Genomic DNA, 10,068 nt, shown 5'->3' on the forward strand with positions numbered 1-10,068 from the left:
AAAGGGTTGGGATACAGGGAGTTGGCAAAATCAAACGCAAAGGGTATCAAAGCCACACCCTAATTAAGCACCAAAGCTAGTCAATTCAGTTGGAATTTGCAACATCATGATAGAAGGCCATTACCATCTTCCATAGACTTAATGCAGGCAGGTTATGGGGCTGACTGAGTTCCTGGGGTTAGAGATAGCCCATTGGGCACTTTGCCAATGTTCCCAGGGAAGAGGAGGGTCAGTACAGGCTATATTCTGGGAACCACAACTGAATGTCAGGGCTGGACAAACCTGAGTTCTGTTCTGTCTCTAATCTCATGAGTACCATACCAGAAGGGAAGGCAGAAGTGAAAGACAGAAGAACAAGTGTGGAGTGGTGTGAATGGGTCCAGCACCCATCAGTGGACTCAGGATTGCATTCATTGATTTTGCAGTGCCTAGCACATTGTGGATCACCTCACTTCAAAGATAAGTGAGCAGGATTAGGAAGATGATTGTTCATAAAGTGATTTCCATACAAGCACAAAAAACAAAAACAAAACAAACAAAAAACAGGCGTGTGTGCTTGGGGCAGTGGAGACATGAGGATCCCTGGGACTTGCTGGCCAGTTAGTCTGACCAAATAGGAGAGTTCTGGGTTCAGTGAGAGACCCTCCCTCAAGAAACAAAGTGGAGAACAATAGAGGAAGACATCTAACATCATCCTCTATCCTCTGCATGCACACAAACATACATATAGACAACCACATACACATGGAACACACATGCATGTGCACACACATGTATGCACACACACATGATAAAGTGAGAAGCTTTAACATCTGAACTAGAGAGTAGAGGGAGAAATTGTATTCTAACTGCCATAGCACCTAATCACAATCCGTGGTGGTTTCTAAGCTTCCTGTCCACCTCTCCAGTTGACTGAGCACTCTCTGTGTGGGTCAGGCCTGCCATCTATGTGCTAGCCCATGGTGCAAAGCCCAGCATAGGGAAAATGACCAAGCAAGAGTTAATGCTGGCTCAGGCCAGGATGGGGTCTGTGCAAGTGGTGGGAGACGGTCAGCTTCTAGGTATGTTTTGATGGCAAAGCCCAAAGAATTTCTTATTGAGTTGAGGATACAAGATAGAAGAGTAGGTAACTCAAGGATCCTGGCTTAGGAGCCAAGGCAAACATCAGAGATGGAGAAAGCTGGAAGTAGACAAGAGGTTTTCCTCTGTCCAGGAGCATTCCGGCCATCCATAAGCCATCCAAGTCAAGGAGACATGTAACAGCTGAGATGTGAGAAAGATATTTTTAAAGATTAAAAAAAGTCAGGAATCCTTGGCACAAAGATATGGAAAACCTTGAAACGGTGTGCCTCCACCAAGGAGTAGGTGTGAAGTGGTCCAAAGCCTGAGCCCTGAAATATTACAATACCAAAAATCTCCAGAGAGGTAGAGATCTCAGCAAACAAAAACAATGAACAGTGACCAAAGATACAGTCAAGGAAAAAGTAAGGAAAGATAGGGGTGGCCAGAAGGCCAAAAGGAAAAGAAAACCACAGGAAGAGGGGTGTTCAACAGTCTCAGATGTTTGGGAGTAAGCCAAGGGGTGAGAACTACACACTGGACTTAGCCTCACAGGGATCACAATGAGACTATGTGTGGGTTAAAAGCTTGGGTGGGTGAGTCTGAGAGAGGAGAGAGGTTAGACTGTGGAGACTTGGAAGTCTACTCATTATAAGAATTAGATAAAGAGAAGCAACAAGATGAGCATGGTAGCCAGAGGGGAAGCAGTGGGAAGTCACAGGTTTGTTGCTATGGGTAAACTATCAGCAGGTTGGAGTAGGTCACAGATTTTACAGCTGCTGTCAATTCTGAATTGACTTTCCTAGACTTTCTAGGTCTGACTCCTAAGTTGTCTCAAGGAATGGGCTCACATGCCTTTCGTAACACAAAATATTTATCAACTACTTGAATGACTGTATGTCTGTGCCAATGGTCAACTTGGAGCCATGGTTACTTCTTCCTCAGAGGATTAAATAAGAAGAGACATAGCCAGCATATGGAAAGGGTCTGGTAATTGGTTGGTATCCAAAATTACTTTCAATAAATCCAACTAGTCCAATGTTTACAGATAATGCATCAAAAGTCCAGAAAACATTTTTCTCAAGGTTGCATAGCCAGTGATAATAATCTCTTGAATTCATCTTTAATTAGTTCCATAGGGCCAGAAAAACCACTAGAGTTTCTCTAGGTGACATAGATTTAGGTATATATGTCAAGCTTCTGCAGATTGAGGTGATGAGAAGCTTAAACATTCAGAATTGACAGCAGCTGTAAAATCTGTGACCTTCCCACATGGCCAGCACACACCTTCCCATGTGACTTATCCCTGACACTTCACTCCTTGCACAATGCCTCTCATGGTTTGTTCTCTTGTTTTGGATTCCATTTCTAATGTTTTGGGTAGCAATCCTTGTTATTCTTCTCACCTTCAAGTCAAGGGACCAAGCTATGTCGTATGCAGTTTCTCATATATGATTAATTGTTCTGTGAGCCCAGGTGGCTGACTTTTCTTATTCCAGCTGCAGGTGACCATCTCAGCACAGGCCCAGCACACATTTTTGGACAGACAGCATTAATGGACATGTTTGTGAGCTGGGAACACACCTCTGTCATTGTCCTTGCAAGAGATGAACAGCCTACCCTTTCCCGGATGAATGAAGCCTGTTTACTTTGCCAACATTTATCTGTGGAGTACTATACGCGGTAATTCCTTTAATAAGACAGTAAATCTTTAGCATGGTTTATAGCTGTCTTTCATCCAAAGACCTCAAAGAAATTTTACTCACACCGTCATTATTAATCATCCAGCTTGCCCAGGGAGGCAAGCTGTGATTGTTTCAAAGAGAGAAACTGAGGTTCCAACAAGGTTTATGTGACTTCTCAGGGTCATGAACAGGGTCAGAAGAAAGAGCTGGGCACAGAGCCCAAATTCCTTTCTATCAGGCCAAGAACCCAGCCCTCCCCTCAAAGCCCTCCAAACACTCCCTTTCGGTAGAAAACATGATTTGTTACCTTGATCTATTAAAAGGGAATGAACTCCAAACTCTTTTTCAATGGCACAGGGAAAGCAACATTTATTTTTGAAGTTCCTTCAAGTCATAAAAAGCTTGATTCACTGTGTTAAACACCAACATTGAACTGAACAGATAGCTTTGTAGTCCTAATGATACCCTGGATTTAAATGATGCCTTTGCAATGCAGTTCACAGGCTTCTGAAGACCTTTGGTCTCTTTTTTTACTTCAAGTATCACACTCCCTTCCTCCCCCACCCCACCCCCACCGTCTTCTTCAGTCCCCCTTTCCTTTGCCCAGCCCCTACTCCTGCTAATCACATCTGCCTATGCCCCACATTCTCCAGATAAAAGGAATTCTTTGGGGGTGGACACAGGAAAGCCCCCCAACATTGGAGCAGGTTGTGCAATGAGAATCCAGGGATCCTCCAACAGATTTATGGGACAAAATCTTACTTGCAAGGGCAGGCAGCAGGCAGGAATTGATCCCTTGGCTGTTGTTTGCCATCCTCCGATCTAGGGTGTTTGGATAGCAGAATGCTGTTTGTATTAGTACTGGTGGCATTTGGCAAGGAATTACAGTCAACATCTAAGTTTGGAAAGTACTGAATGGTTTGCAAGAAGAACTGAAAGAGAGGAACTAGAACTTTAGGTCCCTACCTTCTCCTCAACTCTAATTGGTCTATAAATACCTGTGGTGCTCTTAATGCCCACTCAGATGTAGGAACAAGGAGGGATGTTTTGGAAAGCAAAACTTGGAAATCAGGGCTCAAGCAAAGACTTGAAAAACTGAAGGAAAAAAAGGTAGGTGTGTGGAGAACAGAAATGCACCAAGTACAAAGACCCTGGGGCAGAAGTATCCCTGGTATCTTCAGGGGAACATGGGAAGTCAGCATGACTACAGCAGATGGAACATGGGGTGGGGTGACAGTAGAGGACAGACAGACATGGGCTGGCGTTGGAGAGGAGATCACATGGGCTGGTGTAATAATGTTGACGATGCTAGTTTTGGCGTGGAAAGAGTTGCGAAACTACAGAGAGTAGTGGGGTGGACAGGGACATACTCTCATACTCTAACCTGTGGTTTCCTCTTTTTCTTTCTCTTACTCTTTCTTTCCAAGATAGAACCTCATGTAGCCCATATTGGCCTCAAACTATATAAACAAAGATAATCTTGAACTTCTAACCCTCTTGCCTCCATTTCTCCAGTGCAAGATTATAGGTTTGTAGCCTGGCTTCTGCAGTGCTGGGGATCTCATCCAGTGCCTTGTGCATGCCAGATCAGTCCAAATCCAGGGCCTTGTGCATGGTAGATCAACGCTCTATCAACTGATGCACACTACCAGCCAATTACTTATGTTTTCCAAAGAATTATCCTAGTTAGAGGACTGAGAAAAAATGGGGGGCAGACATGGTGGTGTGCACCTTTAATCCTAGCACTCAGGAGATGGAGACAGCTGGATTTCTGTGAGCTCAGTATGGTCAATGTTACAAAGTGAGACCTTGTCTCAAAAAACAAACAAAAAAGTGTGGGGGGGAGATATTTAATAAGATCGGCTAAGAGTCCTTGCAGTAATCCACACACCAGTTCATTCATTCAATCTATGGGTCACTCACTCACTGTGCAAACATTTCTTGGCTCCACCCAAGATGACAGCATGTCTGGTGTTTCCCACTCACAAGGTTATCATAAAGGACTTTCATCAAATGATAGTGCTGGATCCATAGCCAGATCCCATGGAAAACACAGTGATCATGACATGACATGACATGATACTGAAAGCCATTAGAATGTATTCCTTTTATCTGGGTGTGGTGGTGCACTCAGGAAGCAAGAGGATCAGAAGTTCAAAGTCATCCCCTGCTACAAAGCATGTTTGAAGCTGGTCTGTGATATATTAAATCTTGTCTAAAGGAAGGAAATTTCACTGTTAACTTTAAGAACAATACCGTTATTCTTAGGGTGTGAACACCCAAGTTTAGAAAATTAAGGGGCACATACAATAGAAAAGCATACCTATAGAATTTATCTTCAAGGGTTCAGGAAAATGCACACATTACATACATACATACACAAACCTATACATGTATGTATATATGTATAGGTATGTCTATGTATAAAGAGATTGTATAGGTATATATGCATGTGAATATGTTAAAATGTGTGTATGTCCATGTACAAAGAGACTATGTAGGCAAATACATTCATGTGAATATGTTAAAATATGTGTGTGTGTGTGTGTGTGTGTGTGTGTGTGTGTTTATACATGTGTGTTTGAGAGTAGAATAAGGCAAGCACTAACACAGACCACAGCATCTGGAAAGGGCTGCCAAGGTCAGATACATGACTTTAAAATACTTCTTTATTACATTTGAAAAACTTTTAAAGGTTTTCACTCAGGCATGGGGGTTTGTGCCTATAATGAGTACATGGGAGACTGAAGCAGGAGTATTTTTGTCAGTTCAAGGCAGCCCTGGGACGAATAGTGAGTTTAAGGCTAGCCTGGGCTACACAGAGAGAAATAGACCAAAGCCAAATAAAAGTTGAAAACAAAAACAATCAAGCTGGTTATGCTGTAGTCCCTCCACACACACCTCCCCCCGCTACAGGAAGAGGAACATTCTACTGCCAAGGCTACCCTGATATTCAGAGGACAGGAAGGAGGACAGGAGCCTCCTCAGTTTCCAACCAGAAGCCAGAAAGTCACCCCTTGTCCCTGCTGCCATGCAGCAAGAAATCTTGGGATGGTAACAATCCCCTGCCACCACAGGCTCAACATCAGAGGAAGAGGAACATCTGCAGCCTTGCTGGTCCCACCTCCGAGGCTCTGACTTCCTGTGGGTGGAGTAAGGAATCATGGAAGGGATGTAAGTTTTCCACAATAAGAATGTGAACAGCAGTGAGTCACCTGTACAGCAATCCGGAAACCCTGATTCCTAAAGTCTTACCTCCTACTGTGAGCGAGCACAGAGCTGGGGAGATGGTGCAGACCTGTGGTTGGTACCAGCTCTACTCTCCAAATTCTAGCTCAGATGCCATGGTCCCCAGTGCTGAAATTCCAGATGACCAGTGCCCCTAAAGCCCTTGTCACCAGAGTCATAAACCCAAGAGATCAAAATTCTAAGCATCCAAAGACACAATTCCTGTGGTGTGGAGGGGTAGAGAAAGGAAGAGGTTAGGGAAAAAAGAATGAACACTTAAGGAAAGCATAGGGAAAGGCCATGTGACAGAGCATGTCACAACCATGGGTTTAAAATGTGGCATCTGCATATCACTCATTGGCCTGTGACCTGTGAGAAAAGTTGTTCTGGTGAACGCTGTGCCTGTGATCCAGCCTCCCAGAGACTATGCTGTTTTTGTTAATGGTGAACTCAAGTCCTAAAATTAGACCTTTTATTTGAAAGAAAAATAATGTCATTAATCTCTGTTAGTATTCCTTCAGTTGATGAGATACAGGGGTTTGGATAGATTCTGTCCAAAGATTTAAAGGCCCATTCTGGTATTTCAGATGACTCACAGCAGTGGTAGAGCCCTGTGACCAGCCTCCAGCTGCTCCACTTTCTGCCCTGTCTTCCTTGTGAACAGGGGCATCTGCTCCTATGGGTGTTACTCACTGATAAACCTAGTGTTTGCTGTGTTCACAGAAATATGTGATGATTATCTATTTCAATGTGCAAAATGGCCTCTAAAAAGCTACTTTATATTTAACAGATAAAAGCTTTTCAAAATGTATCTTCTTAATGTGAGAAATTTTTGTTGTAACTTTTGTTTTTTATAACAGGTCCCCTCAAAGCCAGGCACAATAGTGACTTGTGCCTGCAATCCCAGCACTTTGTCCAGTCTAGGTGACATGAGACTCTGCCTCAAGGAAACTGCAACAGCAACAAAAAAAGAAAAAGGAAAAAAAAAGAGAAGGGAGAGAAAGAAGGAAGGAAAAGATACATATCTATATAGATATCTATGTATGTATCTATCTATATACATATACATATACATATACATATATATGTATATATATATATATATATTCCCTTTTTGCAATCCTTACTAGCCTGAAGCTCTCAATGTACCCTATACTAGTCCAATTCAGTGATCCTCCTGCCTCAGCCTCCCCACTGCTGGGATTATAGGCATGAACCACCCCACACACTTTGTAAATCTTTTTTAAAAACAAACAAGCAGAAAACTATGTAAATGTCTGATGTTTTAAGAACTTTTAAAAGTTTCTTTTTCCAGATTTATATTTTTTGGACTTTGACATTTCAATATTTAAATTTTACAGAGTTCAAATCTTCTGAACTTTCAACAATTGGAATTATGGCACCAAGAGATTGTGCTTCAAACCTGCTTGCAAAAATCTCCCGGGTTGCCAGCATCCTTGACCACAAGGAGCATCCTTCCTTGATTGACAGCTTTGAGATCTTCATGGAATGCAGGGACTCTAGGGTGCTTGGAAGTATATTACTAGTACATTGCCCCAAACACCCCATTATTGCAGCAGGGTTCTACCACCAAGCGCAGCCCTGGTGGGCGCTGGGGAGAAAATGAACATGGCAAAGGGCTTTCAGGGTATATTCAGCATAGGTCTCTCAAATGTGCAAGCCTCCTTCCTACCCCCACCCCCAACAGGCCACCAGCACAAGGTCTTGAGTCATAAGCACAGAGTAGTCAGGCAGGGTGGCACTGTCCCTATAGCTCAGATTAACTCTTTGTCCTCTGTCCACTGGAAAGCCATCTCAGGCTGCATTCTCTTCAAAGAAAGTCATTTGCTGCATCCTGGGACAGCTGTTCACAGCAGCCCCAAGTGCTGTAGGAGGTACCACACAGGCTCCTCTCATCTCTAATCTTTCCAGCTCTCCAAGTTCAAGATATATTTCCAAAGCTCCTCCTTAAAATGCTATCAAATGCTAGGACTTGTGTGTCTAGTGGGTAGTTGTTGGGCTTTGAAATTTTGCCCCGAAGAGTTAAAATTTTTACTTGACTGAAAATGGAGGGAGGGGGATGTCCTTGTGGGAGGAATTTTAAGTCCCTCATTTTATGTCTGATCTCTCTCCCCCTCTTGAGATCAGCAGGAGATTACTGGAGAGGGAGGACTGGGGACATTTCTGGGGCCTGCAGGTGTTCCTTTCCATGCCAGCCAGTGAGGGATGCCACCCCCCTTCTTACCCCCCAGCAAGTAGACACCACCAGCCAGGACTTGCTGAAGTCACAGGAGTCAGCTTGCAAATGACTTTCCATATCATCATTCCTGGTTGGATCTCATCAGAGAGGGTATGGAGGGGCCGAAACTGAGGCTGCAGGTGGATGGCCCGCAGAAGGAGTGCCATCTTGTGAAGGCGCAAGGACCATCTGTGATGTCCCGCAGACAATCCTGTTGGGACCAGCAGCGTCTCTTCTGTTGCTGTCTCAACAGCAGACTAAACTGAAATCTGTGGAACTGTATCCCATCTCCAGCCTTAACTGCAATTACTGACTTTTCTTTTTTATAATCTGTCAGTCAGTCAGTCAGTCAGTCAGTCAGTCTGTTTGTCTGTCTATCTGTCTGTGTCTGAGACAGGGTCTCAGGTAGCTTTGAAATCACTGTGTGCCAAGGATGACCTTGAACTTCTGCCTCTCCTGCCCCTACTTCCAGAGTGCTGGGATTACAGGCATGTGCAGCTGCACTTGGGGAGCCCCCAACCAACTGAACTAATTCCCAGCTCTTGCTTTCTCTTTCAGCAAACATTTCTTGAGGTCCTACACCTGGAGCAGCCCAAAGCTGTCCTCCAGGAAGTCTGTAAGTACTCAATATAGCAATGTGTTCTATAGATGTCAGGTTTGTTTTTTTGTTTGTTTTAGGTTTTTTGAGACAGGGTTTCTCTGTGTAGCTTTGGAGCCTATCCTGGCACTCGCTCTGGAGACCAGGCTGGCCTTGAACTCATAGAGATTGCCTGCCTCTGCCTCCCTAGTGCTGGGATTAAAGGCGTGCGCCACCAACGCCCAGCTAGATGTCAGTTCTTAACGATGGTTTAAGAAAACACATAGTCCTCTAGGATGGTATGTCAGATGTGATCTGAGAGCCCTGAAAAGCAGGTCAGCAATAAGACACTGAGGATGTTAAGGAGGCTGGTGGCACATTAGAGCTGAAAAGGGACTATGGTCATGCCAGCCAATTACCAAGGACTCTCAAGTCTGGCTCCTCTGTAGACAGGTCCAAGTTTAAAGGAGCATTCATGGAACAATAATTTAGGATATATTTATAAAAGGAAGATAAAATTGGAGGTGGGAAGGCATGCCCCCATCAAAGCAAGTGGCAGAAGAAAGGTACTTCAAATTTCTACTTGAGAGTGGGCAGGGAGCTGGGGAAAGAGGAATGCCACTTGAACAGCTTTGGACCTTCAAAGAAGGTGTAAGGAGGCAGGGAAAAGGCTAGAGAAGAAAGAGCAGGAAGAGAGGAGTCAAGGGTAAAGTCTTAAGTTGCCCTTTTCTGCAGCTAAGAACAGCAAGATCTTCTCAAGGACAATCCGGTCCCCCTTCAACTCCCTTTGCCCCTGTGGATTTAACCTCACCAGGCTCCAAAGTCTGCCTGCCCCAGGCCACTCATCAACGGACATGCAGTTTGAGAAGAAATGCAAGATCCGACCCACTGCTTTCCCTGTCTCCCCTCCAGATCTGAAAACCAGTGACCCCATCCCTAGGATCCTTGCACTTTCCAGTTTTGCTTTTTTCCCAGCATAAATCCCTAACTGCCTTCTTATCTCAGATCCGCTGACAGTGATCTACATTTTCATGATAATATTTTAATCAGATTTGGTCTTATCAATTTTCAAAGTCAGTCTCATTCCAAAAAGGATTGGAGGCAGCTTCTAAAGTTGCAGGTGGTACTGCTTTGATAAACACAGTTCTCCACCCCCTTCCCAAACACCTGCGCCCACAGCCATGGTGTAGAACTGCTGTTTCTGGTTTAAGTGTAAAACCAGTGACAAATCACCTTTGAAGTCTGGCTCCAAGTTAGAGACTTGGAGGGAGATGTGCAGG

This window comes from Cricetulus griseus, chromosome 3 (assembly GCF_003668045.3).
Source record: "Cricetulus griseus strain 17A/GY chromosome 3, alternate assembly CriGri-PICRH-1.0, whole genome shotgun sequence".
Classification (NCBI taxonomy): Eukaryota; Metazoa; Chordata; class Mammalia; order Rodentia; family Cricetidae; genus Cricetulus; species Cricetulus griseus.